We start from the raw sequence: 21,545 nt of genomic DNA, 5'->3' as shown, positions 1-21,545 counted from the left end.
CACTGCCTGTGAAGCGACTCCCCTGCAGGTGGGGAGCTGGGGGCTCGAACCGGGATCCTTCAGCTGGTCCCTGCCCATTTTTTTTCCTCCAGGGTTATTGCTGGGCTCAGTGCCTGCATCATGAATCCACCGCTCCTGGAGGCCATTTTTTCCCCCTTTTGTTGCAGCCTCATTGTGGTTATTATTGTTGCCATTGTTGATGCTGTTCATTGTTGGATAGGACAGAGAGAAATGGAGAGAGGAGGGGAAGACAGAGAGGGGGAGAGAAAGACAGACACCCGCAGACCTGCTTCACCGCCTGTGAAGCGACTCCCCTGCAGGTGGGGAGCTGGGGGCTCGAACCGGGATCCTTCCGCCGGTCCTTGCGCTTTGCGCCACCTGCGCTCAACCCGCTGTGCCACCGCCTGACCCCCCCCCCTTTTTTTTTATGGTGCTGCCTTTACTTCCTTTCTAAGTGACACCTATCCATATTATTACTTCCAGATGTCCTTCCTTTTACGTCTTCTCTCTCAGACAAGCAAAATAGCACCTGACTTCCTCTGTGTGTTCCAGTTTCGCTAAGAAAAACTACTTTCCATTATTGCTGAGGATAGATGGTACACTTCCTTCAAGGAACTAAGATTTGATCCTATCTGAGTAGACACTATCAAAAAACTATATGACAAAACGTTGCTACAAGGATATTGGTTTGAATGTTTGCAGCACTAGTTTGTTATTGAAACAACTGTTTTATTTAATCTTTATTTATTTGATGACAGACCAGTTGAAAGCAAGGGGAAAGAGAGACACTGACAGCACTGCTCTACCACTTGTGACGTTTCCCCCTCTCTGAAGGCAGGGACCAGGGCTTGAACCTGGGTCCTTGTGGATGGTAATATGTAAAATCAACCACTAAGCCCCAGAAGTTTTATTTTTTTAATAAGCTTATAAGTGTTTGAGTATGCATCACACAGTATCTTAGTACTGTGGGTGTAGTCTATTTTGTTGTGTTTCATTTTGCTTTGTAAAGATGTCTGTCACCTACTCCACATGTTTGATGTGGCAGGAACATTCTCCCAGCCTGTCTCTCTCTTTCACTAGTGGAGCAGGGCTCTGGGGAGATGGGGTTCCAGGATACATGGTGGGGTCTTCTGCCCAGAGGAGTCCGGTTGGCATCATGGTAGCATCTGGAACATGGTGGCTGAAAAGAGTTAACATACAGAGCAGAACAAATTGTTGACTAATCATGAACCTAAAGGCTGGAATATTGCAGATGAAAATTTGAGGTTTCTGTTTTGGAAAAAGTCAGCAGGTCTATTTTAGGTATATTCCAAGGGGTCCATGACTTTACTAGTTTTTGCCTGAGGCTGACACCTGATATGCAGGTGGATCCAAGTTAATGTCTGGTGAGATGATGTCAGGGCTGGAAAAAGGGCCAGAAAGCTGGATCAGGGAAGAGAGTAGCTCCCCAATATGGGAAAAGTATATAAATATGGTTGACTGTAAACCCCATCGATTTGATCTAATTATTTCTTATATAGTCTCTGTGGTACTGGGCTATGTGCTCTCGTCTCAATGCATAGATTTCATTGTTTCTGTGGCCAAGACACTTCTTCACTTACTACACAGTTAAGGAACAGGACCAGACAGCGGCACACCTGGTTAAGGGCACACATTACAGTATATAAGGTCCCGAGTTCAAGTCCCCACCTGCAGAAGGAAAGCTTCAGGAGTGGTAAAGCAGGTCTGCAGGTGTCTCTCTGTCTGCTTCCCTCTCTCTACCTCCCCTTCCCTCTCACTTTATCTCTGTCTCTCTACAATAACAAGTGAATTAAGCAAATATATATTTTAGAAAGATTTTGTTTAAAGTGAAGGAGCTAATCGCAGCATCTCTATAATCAATCAGATCAGTAAGAAGATTTTATAGGATCCCCACTGAAACCTTATCAAAGGCTTGATTCCTCTACTTTACCTGCAAAGCGTAAGGACCCGTCCAAGGATCCCGGCTCCCCATCTGCAAGGGGGGGGGGAGTCACCTCACAAGCAATGAAGCAGGTCTGCAGGTGTCTGTCTTTCTGTCTCTGTCCCCCACTCCCTCTCAAACACTGAAAACAATACCTGAGGTGATATTTTCTGTTTATTTTATTCTTTAAAAAATTTTTATATTTATTTCCCATTTTGTTGCCCTCATTTTATTGTTATTATAGTTATTATTGTTGTTGTTGTTGATGTCGTCATTGTTAGATAGGACAGAGAGAAATGGAGAGAGGAAGGGAAGACAGAGAGGGGGAGAGAAAGACAGACACCTGCAGACCTGCTTCACCGCCTGTGAAGCAACTCCCCTGCAGGTGGGGAGCCGGGGACTCGAACCGGGATCCTTAGACCGGTCCTTGCACTTCGTGCCACATGCGCTACCGCCCGACTCCCCTTCTGTTTATTTTCATGAACTCTACTTGTTCATGACCAAAGAAGACTCACAGGCATTTATTATAAGAGTAGGTTTAAGGAGACTAAAGTGACAAGGTCTTCTTTCAGGAAGTTCTGTGCAAAGTGATGGATTGAAACTGACTGTCATGTGTATGTATATCCAGGGGTCTCACTGTCCTGAGACCCTACCCCTTGGCCACTCATGCACTTAGACTGTGCTAAGGAGACCAGGATTTTGGATACTTTTGGGCTCGTATGTCAAGGAACTGTGTCAGACTGGAGACCTACACAATACTAGAGAATTATGGTCACAGAAAAACTGGTGTGATTTTATGTACTTTAAGAGTAAGTGAGCCTAAGAAAAAATATATGACACCATTTCTAATTGCCTTCTATTTTTTAAGCAGTGAAAGGCTCCTTCATTTTTATTTGCCCACAGAGTATAGATCTCTGTAGGAACTATTAAACTTCATTTGTTTTTAAGGAGCACAGATGAGAGTTCCTCTCCTCTGGAACATGCATTCTCATATTTTTCACCTAAATTCCATGCAGCTTCTAATTGCTATATTAAGTACTCATCTATCTTTAAAGGATAAAAAAAATTTTAAATGCTCATTTACTTCGGAGGCAAGAGTGTGGACCTTTTCTTATGGTACACATATGTCTCTCTCTCTCTCCCCCTCTCTCCCTTAAAGGAACCTGTGTCACTGACGTGCCCGTGGAGTAGACTGTCCTGCTGAAGCCTGGCAGTGTGACCCCTCTGTCCTTTCCCGTGGGGGCATCAGTCCTCCCGTCTGGAAGATTTGGCTCTGTTCACAGAGGATGAGATAAGGATTCAAGCTTGTAAGGGTAAGCATCTTTCAGACACCTACCCTGGACTTTTATGAAAAGTATTTTATTAAAATTTTCATTAAGAAGGGACTAGACTCTAAAATACAAAGACTAGCATTTCATTTCTTATTTGTACTGGACTGTTTACCTAGAAAAATCAGAGCTCGGCACTGCAGGAAGCATCATGCATTTCTTCCCATTAAATCATGAATATTTAAATATACTAAAACAGCATTTTTGCAAAGTCTTGTTTTATAAGGCTCTTTAAGAGAAAGACACTTAGATCACCTAGAGGGAATCACTGGCTTAAAAAGAAAAAAAGTCATTTCAAAGATAGACTAGAAACTACCCTCCCCCGGTGCTATTTGAGTTTTGATCGAGAGAAGAGGCAAAGGAAGAAGTGATTTAGAAGCCGAGTCCTACTCAGATGAATCTTCTGTTGTTTCCTGTGTTCCCTGTCACAAGTACACTAACTCGACTTTCTTGGCTGGGACGAGAGGTCAGTAAAGTCAGAACCTCTTACACTCCCCTCCGTACCAACTGTCTTTCAATACCTGACACCCAAGTGCCAAGAGAATAAAAGCTACAACTCTCATCCATGGCCAAAGCCAGTTGCCGGGCCTCAGATGAATGGCGTCTGCCTGTGCTATTTCCCACGTACCCCTGTGCCCCTCTGTGGCACATCCTTCAAAACCCCCCCCCCCAGTGAGTAACTGGCCCCCTAAAGTCAGCTAGCATGTGGAGTCTTCAGTGTTGTAAAGTGATGTCTCCTCTCCTGTGACTCAGTTTCTCCACTCTCTCTACAAACCAGACCTTCCATTTTGGGGTGAAGAGGATTACTTTCCTTGATCTAGTCCTCAGGGGAGCAGCATGGAGATCACTTTGAATGATATTTTTTATATATGATGTAAAATCAACCTCTCCACATCCCTAAGATGATGCAATGGATGTCCAGTAGTCTGCAGAATGCTTCTCTGGTTCCTATGCACTGAGAAAAATGATCATAACTTTTGAATGACTGCAAAGCTAAGGTATTATCAAGAGCACTCAAGATGGCAGGACATGCACACACATATTTGGAGTGCAGGTACATTAAAACTTTCTGGCCAAGTGGTGGTGCAAGGATATATGCAAGGACTCAAGTTCGAACCCCCGCTCCCCACCTGCAGTGGGACACCTCATGAGTGGTGAAGCAGGTCTGCAGGTGTCTGTCTTTCTCTCCATCTCTCTATCCATCTCCCCCTCCCCTTTCCATTTCTCTCTGTCCTGTTGAATTAAAGGGGAAAAAAGCCACCAGAAGTGGCGGGTGTGGAGCCCCAGTGACTGGAGGCAAAAACACCAAAAAAAAAAAAAAAAAAAAAAAAAAAAAAACCTTCCTGGCTGGAGTAATTGCAACAGCTAGTGAAAGCTCAGTTCAGACAAGACTAAATCGCTAAATCATACAGTTTTTGTATGCATCAGTATGTGCTTAATGAGGGGATTCTTCCAAAAGTGATTTTCTATTTAAAGTAGAAACACCCTACAGAATGGTTTCACTCATATATGAAATACAGAGAATTGAGTATGCGAATGTGACAAAGCAAAATGTCAACCACTGTCTAACACTGTGGGAACTAGAGTGGTTATCTAAGGGGCTGAGGATGGGGACACAGACCTTTGGTGATGGGAGTAGTGAAAAAAAAATATTTTAAAAAGACCTTATAGAGATGTCTAGTATGAGTCTGAAACACGTATAGAAGAGTGTGCGCAAAAGTTCAGACAAAATTATTTTCATCATGTTCTACCCTTCCGTATGCATGATCTATGTCTTTTCCCAATGGGGCCTATTACTAAAGGTCTTGGTTGCTTTTCAAGGAGGTTGTGAACTTAGCAGTAAAGTGCTCACCACGACATCTGACACAGCCCCAGTGGATCTTGATGTTCCCATTTTGAAGGCACTGGGGCCAGTCTAAATAGAGGTCAAGTTGAGGTCACCTCAGAAGGCCAATGGAGTCACCACCAACTACTTAATTCACAGGTAAAAGGGCTTCTGTCACTGTTATGAATTATCTAAGACCAACACTCTTCCAGGACGATAAGATCAAGCACATACTCTGTGTCCACAGTGGGATAGATGAGAATTGATGACTTTTGGATTGACTACTGGCAATTAGGATTGATACTTGGAAATTGTTTTTAATTTACTGTTTATTATATATAGACAAAAAGAAATAGAAAAGGAAGAGATAAAAAGAGAGGGAGAGAGACAGAGTGACACATGCTACACTGCTTCACCACTTGTGAAACAGGTGGGGACCAGGGACTTGAACCCAAGTCCTTGCACATTGGAAGGTGTGCTCAGCCAGGTGTGTCACCCACCACCCAGCCCTAGTGCTGCGAAATTTTACACATTTTCCAGGGAAGAGTCAAGGCTGCCTGTGAATAGTTATGTTTGAGTGCTGGGTGGGGCAGGAGACTTCAGAGCTTGAATTCATATAAACCTTCTGTCTGGTGACGCATTAGAGGTCATGGCCCTGAGAACATAGTGGCTCTAGATCAGAGCAGATCTGGGATGAGAACTCCATCGTTTCCGTCACCTATTCTGTAGGGATTGGAAAGGCTATTCCTCATCCTCAAGAGACAGTGATGCCTTTAATCTGTGAGAGACATGACTCTGCAGTTAGTTCCCCTTCTGGCTCACTCCGTGAGCTTCTCTGGGCTGGATAGACAGTGGGGATGCAACATCTTTTCGCTGATGATGTGTGGGATTTTGTCGGTATGTTTCTAGTTCTGCTTCTGGGAGCCCTTCTGTTACATTGCTTGACATTGTGGTCTATTTACATGGTCATTCTGTTACATTGGTTTGATCTCACTCCCCCTGCCTCCAGGAGATTTTGGTTTAGTCCTTGCCTTTTTGTGCTTCTTCCTTCTCCCCGCCCCCTATCATATATACTTCCTTGGTTCCTGACTCTTCCGCCGGAGTAGAGAAAGGCAAGACAGAATTGGGTTGTGATTAGATTAGATTAGTTTTTTGAACCGTTCGCTCGTGAATAAAGAAATATTTCTTCTCTGCTCAGCCATGTGTCCCTGGTCATCTGTCTCCCGCCGCGAAGCTATCCCATTATACTGGCACCCTGAACTATGACTGACAGGATTTATTTAGCATTTCCAACTGCAACAAGGAAAGCAGAGAAGAAACAGTGAATGTGAGAAGAAAGAGTGTGTGAGATTATGAGACTGAAAACCAGATATGTCATGGGCCTCTGGGGTTCCAGGGTGCTCTGTTCTCAGCTCCTGTCTTCACTTGACCAACATGGACAAACTCTTTTATAATTATTTATTTAATATCGATTTACAAAGTTATAACATAAACAGGGATATAATACCATACCATTTCCACCACCAGAGTTCTGGATCCTCTATCCCTCCACTGGAAGCTACAGCCATTCTCTTAAGGTTGTAGATATTAGTTAACTGTTATTCCTACAATTATTTGTCTATATTTGTATATATTTGCCCTTTTTTTCCCCTATAGTCCCATCTTCTCTTCTTTCCCAAGTCACACATACACCATTACTACATCTAAATGTCCCACCCTTTCCCCTCTTCTCTCTCAGGATCCTGATGTAAGTGGAGTTCAGAGCCCTCTGGTCATCTTTCCCTAATATTTACCCCTCTGGGAGTATGGGCCAAAATTGCTTCTGGGGTGCAGAAGGTGGAAGGTCTGGCTCCTGTAATTACTTCTCTGCTGGAAATGGACATTGGCAGGTGGATCCATACCCCCCAACCTCGTTCTGTCTTTCCATAGTGGGGTAGAGATCTGAAGAGTTGAGGTTCCAGGGCACATTGGTGAGGACAATAATTCTTTAAATAACGAGTATACAGAGAGATAATGTATCAGACATAAATGTCTGAGCCACAGGGGACCCAGGTTTAATCTCCAGCACTACCATATACCACTTCCATGCTCAATGTTCTCTTTCCTCTCTTCTCCCTCCCTCCCTCCCTCCCTCCCTCCCTCCCTCCCTCTCTCCCTCGCTCTCCTTCTCTCTCTCTCTCTCTCCTTTCTCTTTCTCTCTCATGCAGGCAATAATAAATATAACTTTAATGATAAAATGGTGGGGGAAATAGTATAATGGTTATACAGAAAGATTTTTATACCTTAGGCTCTAAAGTCCCAGGTTCCATTCCTTACACCATCACAAGAGCTGGGCAGTGCTCTGGTAAGATAAATCAATATAAAATCAGAAGTCTGAGAGGAAACACAGTAGGTAAAATGTTGAATTCTCAAGCACGAAGTTCCAAATTCCATCTTGGCATCACATCTCTCTCTTTCAGAAACAAATAAGTCTTCTGGAAGACAGAATTCTTCAATTAGATTAAATAAACATAAATACATAATGACAAAGTGGAGAAAAGGGAGGGAGGCTGGGACAGTGAGTGAGAGGGAAGAGTGGATAGAGAGACAGTAGGCAAGTGGGGAGGAAGAGGGGAGAAGGGAAGAGAAAGTAAAGCAAAATGAGCTTCAAAAGGCCAGAGCTTCTGCCATCTGAGAAGCAGCTCCGTGTCTTAGACCATGTGAGCTGCTAAAACAAAATGCCAATCACTGGTGGCATATCAACAGTAAACACATAGTTCTCACAGCTCTGGAAGCCAGGAAGCCCACGGTCAGAGCACTGGCTGAGTGCATATCTGGTGACTCATCGGCAATAGTCAGTTCCTTCTGTCCTGGCTTGGTCCTAGCAGCATAGAGGCTCTGTGGTGTCCCCCGGTGGTGGAAGCGTGACTCTCACCCATGAGACCCCACCCTCATGGCCTCTTCACTCCTCCCCAGTCCCTCACAGTCCTTCCTTGTACAGCATTCCCTTTGCAACATAGGGTTTCCACAAGTGCCTTTAAGGGGTGGGGGCAAATACCTGACCCAGGGCACTAGAGGGGCAGCCAGCCGAGTAGAAGCCACACTTGGCCGTGCCTCAGCGCCTGGTTTCAAACCCCCTGCATGGCACCAGTGGCGGCACTAGGAATGGAGGAGTAAGTGGAAGGGGGTTGTTCTTCTGCCATGAGTTAGGGCTTTCTGGAAAAATGGTGAAAGGAGAGGGTATTCTTGATTTCTTTATTTTATTTATTTTTATTTATTTTTACCAGAGCACTGCTCAGCTCTGGCTTATGGTGGTGCGGGGGGATTGAACCTGGGACTTCGGAGCCTCAGGTATGAGAGTCTCTTTGTGTAACCTTTATGCTATCTACCCCCGCCCACATTTCTGATTTATGCAAAGGACATTAACAAAACAAAACAAAAAAGGAAATGAAGAACAAAAGAGAGAGATAGAAGGAGGAAGGAAGGAAGGAAGGAAGGAAGGAAGGAAGGAAGGATGGAGCTAGCCAAATTTCTCTTCAGCAAATATTAATTGGAAGAATACTACTTCTGATTTGAAGGAGCATGGCCGTGTAAAGGCACTAATGGGAATTCACACTTTGTGCTAAGCACATTAGTACAGGCTGGAAACGGCTCATCCTCTTGGAATCATTTCCTTGCATCGACTTAACGCTAATTGCATGAGAAAAGCACATCAAATTCCTATTTGGAATAAAGGGAAATAAAGTATCTGTTAGAAAGCGGAACGTGGATCCACTCTGTTGGTTTTGTAAATAAAGCTCGTGATTACAGTGTCTCTTCCATGGCAGCTCTGGAGAAGGGAAGCACGAGAGAGCGCCGGCTTCAACGAGAAATACTGTAAATTGAATTTGACAGCATTTGATGGCATTTGATTATTCTAGTCACAGCCAAACAATGATATAAAGAGTAATATGAAACAGAATGCGCTACTGCCTAGCAGACTCGGAAGCAATAAAGCTCCCTCCAATGTGACACAATCACTTCACAATCATAATTGTCGCCTGTTTGATACTTCTGAGCACAGCGGAAGGGCACTGAGTGACACAGATACATTTTGCTTTTTATTTAAAGTGAAATGAAAATGGTGCGCTGGGGCTCTGATACCATCATCATATTCACCTACATAGGCATGAATCACTTGGTAGTTATTCCAGCTGAAGTTTAAATGTGCTCAGACAACAACAATATCAAATTTTTCTGTGATAGTGGCACCCTCAAAAAAAATAAGTAAATACATAAATAAATAAGAAAAGAAAGAAACTCAGGAATTTGTAAGGGCAGAAATGGAACATAGACACGCAGCTTTTTCTTCTTATTCTAAGACTTCAGAAAATCCTTTCTACGGGGATGGCCACCAGCCCGCAGTATTTCCTGCGAGGGGACGAGTCATCCACCTTCACCCAAGGGAATCCAACCATGGAGCTCAAACCAGAGAGGAGGCTTTGGCCTCTGCGGATCTTTTCACTCAACTGCTGAAAGCCCACTTGCCAAGCCTGTGGCTTTTTGTTGTTGTCGTTGTTGTTTTGTTGGATTTCTTATGGGAGGATTTTGTTTCTAATGCTTGCCACTCTGTTCCAAATCTTCAAGTCATTTCTGCTCAGTAATTCCCTTCTGTTGTCTACCTGTCGCCTCAAGATATCATCCTATTGAAAAGGTGTTTATGACTTTAAAAAGCACAAGCCCGTAAAGACAGAGCCTGTCGGTGGATTGCTTCTGCCGATGGTTCCGGTGTGTTTGGGATGGCATCCAGAGTGCCTGTGAGCCTGAGAGGGAAGACCTGCCCCCAAAGGGACAGCATTGGCTTCAGTGTCTGCCTCCCGTTTGCTGGCAGGGTTTGGGCCAGGCCATCCTCTGCATTCTCTTTCTGCAGTTGACTTAGTTCCTAGAATAAAGACTCTTCAGTCGCCCCCTCTCCTCTCACTCCTGTGACCTTGCAAATGGCAAATGCGGCTACAAGACGCGACTCCCATCAATCACGTAGCAGAGTAACTTGCCAGGTAGGAGCCTCTGTTTTAATAGAGACAGGGATGCATGGAGCCTTATTCCTGTCAGGTGCCTCTTCAGACAAAGATGAAAGCAAATTTGTAGATTATGAAAGCAAAACGGTGGTTAGCAGAGAGAAAAGAGTAGTTACAGGTGGATGGGGAAAAGAGTCAGTTGCACAGAGGTGGGCAGAAAGGAATTAGACTTTTGGTGAATATCATGATGTAATACAAAATAGATACTGAATTATGATTTTGCATACTTGAAATCTGCCTCATGGTTTAGATCAATTTTCAATAATTCTTTCCAAATGACCAGGGATATATCTGAACAGCAGAGCACAGACTTTGCATGCAAGGAATTCCATCCCTGTAATCTCTTGTCCCAGACCTGAGCAGCACTCTGGTCATCTCTATCTATCTATCTATCTATCTATCTATCTATCTATCTATCTATCTATCTATCTTCCCCTCTCCCTCTCTCTCTATCTCCCCCTCTCCCTCTCTCTCTACCCCCTCCCTCTCCCTCTCCCTCTGTCTCCCTTTCTTGAAGATTTTTTAAAATATTTTTTATTTATTAATGAGAGGGATAGGAGGAGAAAGACAGAGAGAGAGAGAGAACCAGGCATCACTCTGGTACATGTGCTACCAGGTACTGAACTCACGACCTCGTGTTTATGCTTGAGAGTCCAATGCTTTATCCACTGTGCCACCTCCTGGAGCACCTAGAATGATTTATAAACTTATTTTATAAGAGATAAATCAAGAGGGAAAGGAGTGTGAAAGGTAACACCTGAAGTCCTGCTTCACCTCTCAAGAAGCTCCCCCTACCCCAGTAGGTGCGGACTAGGGCCTTGAACCCAGGTCCTTACACATGGTAATGTGTGAGTTTAACTGGGCTACCCACTGCCTGGCTTCCTAAATAGTTTTTTTTTTTTAATATTTATTCACAGGGTAGAGACAGAGAGAAACTGAGAGGGAAATAAGGACAGACAGGGAGAGAGACAGAGAGCCATCTGTAGCGCTGCTTCACCACTCAGGAAGCTTCACCCTTGCAGGTGGGGATATTTAAAAAGGCATTGCTCTCAGGAGCTTGTAATATGGTAGAAGGAGTAGGAAAAGAAACTATTTGCCCTATCACAATATTGTGTAAAGAGTGAATAATATGAAAAGGACAGCACATAGAAGAATTGAATGAGTGGGTGATTTTTTTAAATCATTTATGGAAGGGGGGTTAGTGGCTTATAGTACATGCATTGACACATGGGTCAAAATTCTCATCTCACCAAGACACTCTCATCTGAAACCCTGGGCTTTTCCCGCCATCCCACACTAGGACCCTAAAGCACCCCCCCACCCCCTTCCTATCCTCCTTCCTCAGAGTCCTTTGCTTTGGTGCAATACACCAAACCAAGTTTCTCTTTGTGTTTCTGCCCTTGTTTCTTAAATTCCACCAGGAGTGAGCTCACCCCATCTTCATCCTTCTCCTTCTGGCTGATCTCAATTTACATGATTCCTTCAAGCTCCATCCAAGATGAGGTGAAGACGATGACTTCTTCATTCTTAACAGCTGAGTAATATTCCGTTGTGTATCTAGACCACAACTTTCTTTTTGTTTGTAAAGGAAGAAATCCAATAGGGTGTAGACTGTTTTATTTATTTTCTTTTTTTATCAATGATTTGTTTAACTTTATTTAATTTTGATAGAACGAAGAGCAATTGAGAGAGAAGGGAGGAAGAGAGGGAGAAGGAGACAGAAAAACACCTGCAGCCCTGCTTCACCACTTGTGAAGCTTTCCGCCCACAGGTGGGGACTGGGGGCTTGAACCCAGGTTCTTGTGCATGATAATATGTGCACTCAATCAGGTGAGCTACTTCCCAGGCCCTTATACCACAGATTTCTCAGCCACTCATCTGTTGTTGGACAACTGGGTTGCTTCCAGGTTTTGGCTATTACAAATTGTGCTGCTAAGAACATAGATGTACACAAATCTTTTTGGATGGGTGTGTTGGGTTCCTTAGGATCTATCCCCAGGAGAGGAATTGCAGGGTCACAGGATAGATCCACTTTTAGCTTTCTGAGAGTTCTCCAGACTGCTCTCCACAGGGGTTGGACCCATTGACATTCCCACCGGCAGTGCAGGAGGGTCCCTTTGTCCCCACAGCCTCTCCAGCATTTGCTGCTGTTACCTTTTCTGATGTGTGACATTCTCACAGGAGTGAAGTGATATCTCGTTGTTCTCTTTATTTGCATTTCTCTGACAGTCAGTGACTTGGAGCATTTTTTTCATATGTCTGTTGGCCTTTTGGATCTCTTCTGTGGTGAATATTCTGTTCATATCCTCTCCCCATTTTTGAGTGGGGTCATTTGTTTGCTTTATACTGAGTTTGGTGAGCTCTTTATATGTTTTGATTATTAACCTTTTGTCTGATGTATGGAATAAAACTAGAGTTTATTTATTTTTTCCTTCTTTTATTATTTTTTTAAATTTTATTAGGGATTTTCCCTGTCTGGCTTATTTTCCTTAATATGATGGCTCCTAGGTTCATCTACGTTGTTGTAAATGGCATGGATGTATCTTTCTTTATAGGTTAACAGTACTCCATTATATATAGAGACCATGTTTTAAATATATGTGTATATATATATATATATATATATATATATATATATATTAGTGATTTACACCACTAGAGTTCTGTGTCACCTGTTTCTGTCCCTATTAGGGTAGGAGGGAAGACAGGTGAGGTTCTAAGACACATTGGCCAAGTTCTCTGCCCACAAAACAGACCATGTTCTCTTTATCCACTTGTCAGTAATCACTTCTGTTGTCCCCAACTCTTGCCTATTGGAAATAATTCCACAATAAACATGAAGGTACAGATATCTCATCTAACTAGTCTGTGTAGTTTTTAGGTAAATCCCCAGGAATGGGCTAACTGAATCATGTGGGATTTCTGGTTTTGATTTTTGGAGGAGGGATTACAGTCTTTGGCACCATCTCTATGATAGCTTCCTTCATAGCATTTTTAAATGCTCTAGCCAGTGGTTTTTCACATGCATTGTTGGATTTGATTATGAGAAGAACTCTGGAAGATTGGGCATCCAAGGTTACGAACTCCAGTTCACAAGCTGGAGTGGGAACTAGAGGGCAGAGCTGAGTGTGTCCTGGGTCACTGGCGCGGGTGACATGCCAGGTGCAGGGCAGGGTCTGTCTGCTCCAGCTGCAGGTGTTTCTGGCTATTAATTTAAATTTGGAATATTGTCAGCTAGTGAGTTAAATTGGTGTTTTCATAATCTTAAACTGTTTGGGGGAAGTGCATTGAGTCACAGGGTTTTGTTTTCATTTCTTTTGAAGCTGAGTAGTTGACACTCTCTGGTCCAGGATGAGCAGGGAGCTCTTTAAAAGTTTATATTATAGGGGGTCAGGCAGTAGCGCAGCGAGTTAAGCTCACGTGGCGTGAAGCGCCAGGACTGACGTAAAGATCTTGGTTCAAGCCTCTGGCTTCACAGGCGGTGAAGCAGGTTTGCAGGTGTCTGTCTTTCTCTCTCCCTGTCTGTCTTCCCCTCCTCTCTCCATTTCTCTCTGTTCTATCCAACAGTGACATCAATAACAACAATGATAATAACCACAACAATGATAAAAAATAAACAAGGGCAACAGAAAAAAAGGGGTGAATAGCCTCCAAGAGCAGTGGATTTGTGGTGCAGGCACCAAGCCCCATCAATAACCCTGGAGGCAAAAAAAAAAAGTTTATATTACAGGGGTTCATGTGGTAGCACACTGGGTTAAGTGTACATATTGCAAAGCACAAGGACCCACACAAGGATCCCCACCTGCAGGAGGTCATTTCACAAGCTGTGAAGCAGGTCTGCAGGTGTCTGTCTTTTTCTCCCCCTCTCTGTCTTCCCCTCCTCTCTTAATTTCTCTCTGTCCTATCCAACAATAACAACAGCAGCAACAACAACAATGGAAAAAATGGCCTCCAGGAGCAGTGGATTTGTAGTGCAGGCAAAAAGAAAAAGTTTATATTACATCAAGACAAAAAAAGGGATGAATGTTTTTATACATCCCCTGACTTTAATAATAAGTTCTGTGTTCTTTTCTTAATAGTTTATGTTTTTATTTGATAGCAACTGAGAGAGACTGATGGGAAAGGGGTGATAGTGAGGGAGGGAGAAAGAGAGACAACTACAGCCCTGTTTCATCACCCATGAAGATTTCTTTCTGCAGGCGGGGACTTGGGACTTGAACATCATATAATAGGTGCGTTACTCCAGGTGCCCCGCTGCCTGGCCCCCCTTCTGTTTTCTTTTTAATGAAGAAAGAAACAATATTCCATGAACGCTAGATGGAAACAAGCTACTGAAGTAGTTTCCAAATTATTTTACTTATTTTTTATTTTAATTTATTTTTTTATTAGGTTATGAGATTGTAGGATTCCAGGGTAAAGTCTCACACCACACCCACCATCAAACTTCTCTATCTCCCACCCTCCCACCTCCCAGAGATAACTACCATCGTTCCCACACGTCTCAGAAACAGTTTGCTTGCTTTGGGTTTTTTGCAAAATCATGTGTATCAGTTCTCTAGCCTCCACACGTGAGCGAAACCATCTGGTACTTATTCTTCATTACTTTGTCTAAATGAGTGCAGACACAGGACCACCATTCGGTTATTCGTTCGGAGATATTTGGAAATATGAGTTCTTGAAAGGTAGACGGTTTCAGAAGTACTTCCAGTTAAGTGAACTGCTGGAGTCTAGGTCCTAAAGAGTCAGGAGTAACTATGGTCTCTTCAGTCTCCTCTGTCCCAAGTCTGTTCAGACTTAGACCTCCTGTTTTTTCACACCACAGATGGAGTGCTCACTTCCCCCCACTAGACCAATTCATTAAGTACTCAGTCATGAGGAGAAATACATCACCAGGCTGTATCTTTTAATTGTCCTGGTGGGTAAACCAGAGGCTAACATAATACTTCATTCCTTCCAGAGTGTACGTTTCTAATATTCACACATTTGGGGGCGGTTTTTCTAAGAATGTCAACATTCTGACAACCAGGACTGCACCACAATGAGAGGATTCATGCAAGCCCTCATAAAAACTAATTGTGTTGTTGGGGGAAAGGTTGAAGCTAGGTGAAGGAGGACATTTTATTTCCCCGTAGAAGTTGAGGGGGTTGTGGGTTGTGTTTCATTCCCAGCAAACCTCACAGAGAGGCGTCCTTGGCCAGAAGCCCGCGGTCCTCATTAGAGAGGACCCCTCCCCATGCCACACCTGGCACCTGGTGTCTGTGGCAGGTGCAAAGGCCAAAGCCCACCAAGCCTACCTGAGCACAGAGCTGGCCTGTGTACGGATCCGAGGACGGATGAGGTGGGCCGAGGATGGAACTGCAGGTCACTGAGAGGTTTCCAGGAAGCCTGTCCAGCTTCCTGCTGAAGGCTTGTCCCTGCTAGTCCCTAGGTCACAGTAATCACCCAACCTGAGGACAGTCAAACTCCAAAGCCACAGATGTCACACACTTCCCTTTGGTGAGAGAGACTGTCCTTTCCTTTGTTTTAATAACCCTCTCCTCTCATCTGAGAGGATGGCATCTGACTGTCCCAGCAGCTGAAGAGTGTGCTAATTAATTTCTCCTAACAGGTTGGGTAATCCTGGCAGATTGGCCTGCCTCCTCTCAACTCTAGAGTAAGCAAAAGAGCGGAGGGAAAGGTGGATCAGCTCCCCAATAAAATCCAGCTCTTAATGGGGGTTGGGGGGGAGAGAAACAGGTAATAAAGAGGAGGCAAAAAAATAAAACAAAGCAGAGAAGCCATGGAATCATATGCTATGTAGCTATTCATGTGAGGGTTGTTTCTGTTTGAAGTATTGGCCTTACTGGGCTCAGATGCCAGTGGTAGGAAAACAAGCAAGTCTGGTGTGCTCTCACTGGGCACAGCTCTGACAAAGAAGCCTTGTCCTCTGTCTACAAAGCCTGCTCTCAAGTGTCCTTGTCACCTGGTTCCCTTTCAGACGTCCTGCTGGCCTGGAGGAGGCCTTCCTGCTGTCGGTCTGGTCAGAAGGATCCCTGGAGCTCAGGGACAAGTTTCTATGGCCCTTCTTGCTCGGTGAGTGCCGGCTCAGAGCTCAGATCTCCCAGGGCTCCGAGGAAAGACCCTGGGCCTTGATCCACATGCTGGAAGGCCGCCCTCAAGCTCCACCAGCATTCATGGCTTGGGCCACCGGTGCCCACCCGGCAATGTATAAATTGAGGATTAAGAACCATTACTAAAGAAACTTTCGGAGTTGGGTGGTAGTACAGCGGGTTAAGTATACATGGCATGACGCTCAAGGGGGGTTGGGGCTTTCAAGAGTGGTAAAGTAGTAATGCAAGTGTCTCTCTTTTAAAAAAAAAAGTGTTATTAGTGATTTAATAATGATTAGCATGATTATAAGATAACAGGGTGCAATTCTATGCAGGTCCCACCACCAGAGTTCTGCATCCATTGGAAGTTTTCCTGTTCTTTGTCCCTCTGGGAATATGGATCAAAATTCTTTATGGGGAGCAGAAAGTGGGACTTCTGTAATTGCTTCTCCACTGGACATGGGCATTGGCAATTGGATCCATCCCCCCAGCCTGTTTCTATCTTCCCTAGTGGGGAAGGGCTCTGGGGAGGGGAGGTTCCAGGACACATTGTTGAGGTTGCCCAGGGAAGTCAAGATGGTGTCATGGTAGCATCTACAATTTGGTGTCTGAAAAAGCATTAAGATATAAAACAGGGCAAAGTGTTTAATGAACAGGAATCCAAAGGTAGGACTAGAGCAGATAAAATAACCTCACTTCTATCTCCCCTTTCCCTCTCAATTTCCCTGTCTCTATCCAAAAATAAAGTCACAATTAAAGCTTCCACCCTGTAAGTAAAATATTAGAAAACAAAATGAAAATATAGACTGGGCCTTGAGAAGGGCATTCTGAATGAGACAGCCTAATTGAAATATATTTTATCTAAATGCCGACATTGCCACGTTGAACAACATTGGATATCTTCAAATATGGCTTTCAGGGGGAATGAACCTAAGCATTCAATCTCCCTAAACAGTTCTCTCGAAATTCCCTTGTAGAATGTCCTTCACTACTAGTTTCATTTTATAGCACAAGCCTTCAAGTACCCAGTGAACCCTGTCCTTTATCTAATCTGCAAGGTTCTATTTTTATCACACCAAAAAGCTCCTAAGAAAAGAGAAAAACTGTAGGTCCAAGCTTTAAGCTTCACGATGCCATTTTTAATGAGTCCTTCCCACAGTTTCTCTTCTGGTACCCGGCATTGCTTCATTCTTCCATTTTCTTAAAGAGCAGTCCTTGAGATGTTCCAGTAAACAGGCAGACTGGTCAAGAAACAATGATGTTTCTACATTTTAATTTTGAACATGTGTATGTGTGTGTGTGAATGTGTGTGAGTGAGTGTGTGTCTGAATGTATGTGTATGTCTGATTGTCTTGAGTGTGTGTATGAGAGAGAGAGAGAGAGAAAGACTTGAGTGTGTGTGTGTGTGTGTGTGTGTGTGTGTGTGTTTCAATGTGCCCTGTCCAGTTTGAGACTTAGATCCTGAGAATCCCAAGAGAAGACTCACTAGGTTCACTGGAAAAGGGTGTGTTTGAGTCTTGGGGGCTACCAAGGGCATAGCAAGTTAGACTAGCATTCAGTCATGCTGTCACATAGCCAAGGTCCCCAGGCAGCAGGGCTCTGTGACTCTGTAAAGTGACACCTTTGTAAGAAGTTAAAACCTGGAGCTTCATCAAATCTTACAAGCCCAAGAAAATGAATACAAGCTTGAAAGAAAAAGTTATATAAGGAAAGCATTTCTAACAGTTAATGGCAGTTTCTGACGGTCACAAAAGAACCTCTTTCTTCTCCGGGTCAAAGACTTCCTCTTGTCCTTTAAGTCCATCTCGTCCTGCTTGGAACAGCTTGACTTCTTTCTACCAGTGCACCAGGTTGCAGGGTTAAGAGCAGATCATTGATAATTCAATCTAACGTGTCAAATAGGCATTGGGCTGCAAAGTCTATATGTCAATACCCAGTACCACACCCACTATCTGTGGTCTATGGGCTGAGTGGGGAGCAGAGACTGGGGACGGGAAGCCGCCCTTATATCTGAGACACAGAGCATCCCAAATGCTGACCTTTTAAGGTTTCCAAGTCCCTCAGGGTCCTAAGTGACCACCATAAAGAAGATACCCCTTAGGAAGCCCTTTCGGGGTGTCTCTCTCCTTCTCTGGCAGGGTGTCCTCCAGGGGAAAGGTAACGGGCTGGTTCTTTCTCGCTCACGACAGGGGTGACACGAAGTAAAAGACACCAGGGGACTCTTAGCGTGAATCTAGAATCTGAGTCCTTAGAGTCCCAGAATCCTAGAGTCCGTTTATTAGCAAAGTGGACATGAGTTAAATAGAAAAGCAATGAAGTTAATTATTGTTGAAATATGACAGAAATTACAGGTTTCTTAACAGTCAGCATGCCCCTAAGGTAGGAGGTTGGTATGACAGGAATTGATGAGATACAAGACAGTTATTTTCCATAACACAAGCAACGTAATTATCCAAAGGTATTCGAGAGAAGCATAGGGGTTAAACCCGTAGGGTGAGACAGAGAGAAGATGGATATCAAAAGGCCATATAGTTTGGAATTTCTCTTGTCTGGGGTCTGAGGTGTGTGATGAAGTGTGTGATAAGGTGTGTTCTTCTGTGATCAGAAGGTGACTTTGAATGAGTGAATCTGCGGCCATGTGGCCTGCAGTTAATGGAGGGAAGTACTGGGGTATCTGTGTGCCTGAGAGTCAAGAAGGAAAGAACCAAGTCTGAGTTTCCCCCCTTATGCTCACCTCGGTTGAGAGAGACTTACAAAGAGGTTATCTTCTCAGACCTCCATCCAAGGATGGGGTGGTTCTCCCTAAGCTCTGTCAGGCTCACACATGTTTCCAACAAGGCCCTTTTAGCCCTCCCTCCTGACTGCCTTCCCTGTTCCAGTTCCCATTTCGCGATCCTTCTACCTGTTGGCCATCTCCCCGGCTCCTTTCCTTTCCTGCCCTTAAGTTTGGGTTTCACTAACAGCATGGACTGAAATTCTCCAAAGCAGAGGAATGAGGTTTTTCTTTTTAAAATTTTTACTATATTTATTTATTCCCTTTTGTTGCCCTTGTTGTTTTATTGTTGTAGTTATTGTTGTTGTTGATGTTGTTGTTGTTGGATAGGACAGAGAGAAATGGAGAGAGGAAGGGAAGACAGAGAGGGGGAGAGAAAGACAGACACCTGCAGACCTGCTTCACCGCCTGTGAAGCAACTCCCCTGCAGGTGGGGAGTCGGGGGCTCGAACCGGGATCCTTCCGCCGGTCCTTGCACTTTGCACCACGTGTACTTAACCCACTGCGCTACCGCCTGACTCCCTGGAATGAGATTTTTCAATGAGAGGGACAGAGAAGCCTTTCCCACCCTTTCAGGATGGCTGCTCACCCCACTCACCTGAGAGAGGTGCCATCTCCCAGGAAAAAGGCCCTTACTACACCCCTCGTCCCCCGTCTCTGTGTGAGGACCACCAGCCTGTTACCCAAAGGGAATATCATCAGGAGAGGTTGTCCTGTACCCCCTCCAGCACCACCACCACCCCTAGAACTGTTAGAGACAGGTGGCTGTTGGTGGGAGAGCCAGGGAAGGCAGGTGATGGTGGCTGCCCTCCTGCCGGTGGTGGCAGTGGATGGAGCATCAGCGGCAGGGGCCTCCATGGGGTGGCGAGCATATGTGTTGGCAGGAGTCTCAGCCACAGCAGCAGAACAGGCAGCAGGGGAGAGATGGAAAGAGTGTGGTTTCAACAACCCCAGCTCTCCCACCGCAACCTCAGAAGAGTTCCGCCTCTCTTCAGATCGATTTGGCCCTTTGAAGATGAATGAGCTAGAGTCTTGAGATGTCTGGAAAGCGAGCTTTAGGAGGAAGGCCTGCAGCTCAGTGATAGATAAGATAGATGACACCTTGGCAGAGGAGCAGTGCTTAGCCTGGCTTGGCACAGGAGGTGGCCCTGGTGGCGCTCACAGGGCACTCTCCTGGCGAGGTTGGTGAGCTCGTTGCCACCCTGTGGGTTTGCCTGCCTTCCCTCTCTGGCAGCCGTCATCCCAGCAACAGAAAGAACCTGGGACTGAGACGCAAAGGAGGTTTACCAGTCGTCTGTGCTCAGAATCTATCCCTGTTCCCCTGTGGAGTTATCTGGCATCGAGTCCAGCTCTCATGTCTGCCCAGGACCCCGAGAGAAAGATGGGGCCTCACTCTGCATGGAGAACCAAGCATACAAGCTTACGGAGCTGTGGGGTGTGCAGATTACGGGGGTCATTGAGAGCTGGCTTCCCACATGGAACTAAAATCCAGAATTGCAAAGATTAGTTTCGGAATGTTGTTGTCAAAGTCCCTTGCACAATGTCAAAGAGGGGATATTCTGAATGTCCGCCTGTGGTTGGCTCAGAGCTCTTCACTGTGAAGTAGATGCCTGGCAAAAACAAACAAAGGAGAAAAAGACAGAGAGATGCTACCTAGTGGCCGTCCTGTGTGAGGAAACTGATGAATTCTTTTTAAATCTCATTTGAGAATGATGTCAGATATTTTTTTATTTTATTTAAGAAAGGATAAATTAACAAAACCATAGGGTAGGAGGGGTACAACTCCACACAATTCCCACCACCCAATCTCCATATCCCACCCCCTCCCCTGACAGCTTTCCCATTCTCTATCCCTCTGGGAGCATGGACCCAGGGTCATTGTGGGATGCAGAAGGTGGAAGGTCTGGCTTCTGTCATTGTTTCCCCGCTGAACATGGGCGTTGACTGGTCGGTCCATACTCCCAGTCTGCCTCTCTCTTTCCCTAGTAGGGTGTGTCTCTGTGGAAGCTGAGCTCCAGGACACATTGGTGGGGTCTTCAGTCCAGGGAAGCCTGGCCGGCATCCTGATGACAGCTGGAACCTGGTGACTGAAAAGAGAGTTAACATACAAAGCCAAACAAATTGTTGAGCAATCATGGACCCAAGGCTTGGAATAGTGGATATTAATGCCCCTTTTCTATGACCTCCAATCACCTGTATCTCTTCCAGTTGGATAGTTCTTAGCCTTTTTTTTTTTTTCCTTTTTGCCTCTGGAACATTTGGAAGACAAGAGGAATTTGTAGGGGATATCAAGAGCTCTCTTTAGAAAATGGAGACAGGTCAGTAAGAGAGCTCTCTCGGATAGTGGATATGCTTTGTCACGCATACGACCCGGGTTTTAACCTCATCCCAGGATACTGTGGTGTCTTCCTATCCTTCTCTCTGTTGGCCTGAGGACATGAAACCTCAGTGATGATCAAAAAAGAAAAGAAAATGAAGACAAAATTGATAACAACAATAATTGCCATAGGGGCCTGGTGATGGTGCATCAGGTTAAGCGCACATACATATTA

General features: G+C 44.7%; 1 long non-coding RNA gene across 1 annotated transcript in view; it reads left to right on the top strand.

Annotated features, from left to right (window-relative positions):
- The window catches only part of LOC132534590 (uncharacterized), a 95,932-nt gene extending 79,708 nt beyond the window's left edge, over positions 1 to 16,224 (top strand). Inside the window, exons 4-5 of the long non-coding RNA XR_009546295.1 lie at positions 3,102 to 3,255; positions 16,109 to 16,224. This is a non-coding gene — a long non-coding RNA (uncharacterized LOC132534590). The remainder of the gene's footprint in view (positions 1 to 3,101; positions 3,256 to 16,108) is intronic.
- Positions 16,225 to 21,545: the final 5,321 nt, after the last annotated feature.

The sequence above is a fragment of the Erinaceus europaeus genome, chromosome 19 (assembly GCF_950295315.1).
Source record: "Erinaceus europaeus chromosome 19, mEriEur2.1, whole genome shotgun sequence".
NCBI lineage: Eukaryota > Metazoa > Chordata > Mammalia > Eulipotyphla > Erinaceidae > Erinaceus > Erinaceus europaeus.
This window is presented reverse-complemented; position numbering and strand designations above follow the sequence as displayed.